Below are 1,711 nucleotides of genomic sequence, written 5' to 3' on the forward strand. Positions count from 1 at the left end.
ACTGCCAGTGGTTGCTATGACTACCCTGTGTGGACCATCGTGTTTATAATGCAATTACCAGGCTCCAGACACAGTTGCATGGATGTTAACCCAGAACATTGAGTCAAAGGGCAATGCTACTAGACCCACCTTCTCTGAGATGCAAGGTGGTTGGAGTTTCCACATCAAGAGAGCGTTTACCCCTCACTGCCAGTTAAAGCCCCAGAATCACGAACAGTCTGCGGGACCAGCCAGATTCCTTCCACTCACTAAGCACTGTATCATTTCACCTCAGGCAGGCACAACAGAGTGCATCTGAGAATGTGTGAGGATCACGCAGGCTTTCCAAGCTGAAGTGTTTGGTGCAGTGAGGAGAAGAGATGGGAAACAGTTCCCCATCCGTGAGGTGAGGTCTGAGGTAATGGCGAAGCTGCTCTGTGAGGGGAAGGGAGCGGAGAGGAGACACTGGGCTCTTTGCTCTTGATATCACTGGTCCTAAGACTTATGAAAATGAGTCTTGGCTCTTCCCTGTGAGATCCCCGATAAGTTGACGTTGTGGAATTATCACAGTAAGAAGTAGGAAGATGGTGTAGTTTGAAAGAAACAAAGAAACAATAGACAGAAAAACAAAAGAATTCACTTCTTACTATAACAGTAGTTCAAGAGAAACTTGAGTTGTATGTTTCCAAGACTGGATACTGGATAGAAATGCACAGACAAAATTCAAATAATGAAAATTATCTTTGGAGAAAGTTTATCTCAGCATCCCTGTGTGAGATGATAAACAATTCTCCAGGAAAAAAATGAAATGAGCTGAAGGGCTTGCAGCCTCTTAGGACAAACAACAATATGAACTACCTAGTACCCTCAGAGCTCCCAGGGACTAAACCACCAACCAAAGAGTACACATGGTAGGACTCATGGCTCCAGCAGCATATTATAGCAGAGGATGCCAAGTAGATCATCAATGGGGGGAGAGGCCCTTGGCCCTGTGAAGGTTCTATGCCCCACTGTAGGGGAATGCCAGGGCCAGGAAACAGGAGAGGGTGGGATAGTGAGCAGGGGGAGAGAGAAGGGAACAGGGGTTTGCTTTTGTTTTTGTTTTATATTATTCTTTCCTTTTTTTGGAGGGAAACCTGGGAAAGGAGATATTGTATGGCATGTAAATAAAAAAAAAACCATCTAATTAAAAAGGAAAAAAAAAGCAAGAAAAGCAACCCATGAAATACAACAAAGCCAGGGTGGAGACATGGTTCAGGGGTTAAAAGTACTTGATGCTCTTACAGAGGACCCAGGTTCTGTTCTCAGCAACCACATAAGGCAGTTTACAATTGCCTGTAACTCTAGAGCCAGAAGATGTGATACCCTCTTCTGACCTCCATGTGCATGCTTGTGCATACACACACACACACACACACACACACGATTAAAAATAAAAATCAATGGAAGGAATTAGAAAGATCTGATAATACAAGAATCACTGAAACATTGAGAAGAAATATAACAAGCAGTTAGCAAAACGAAAGGAGAAATACATTTACTCTTTCTAAAATTTAATTTAAAAAAATGAATTCCTTTAACTCATTCCTTAAGCTCTTTAAAAATCCTTCATAAAATAAAACCACCTCATTCAACAAAATTGTTATTTTAAGCACAATAAACTACTTTCAAAGATCTTGGGATTTCTGTGGACCCTTCTCAAAGAATAATACCTGTGCAGAATTGATCACTC

The sequence above is a fragment of the Mastomys coucha genome, unplaced genomic scaffold, assembly GCF_008632895.1.
Source record: "Mastomys coucha isolate ucsf_1 unplaced genomic scaffold, UCSF_Mcou_1 pScaffold1, whole genome shotgun sequence".
Lineage (NCBI taxonomy): Eukaryota > Metazoa > Chordata > Mammalia > Rodentia > Muridae > Mastomys > Mastomys coucha.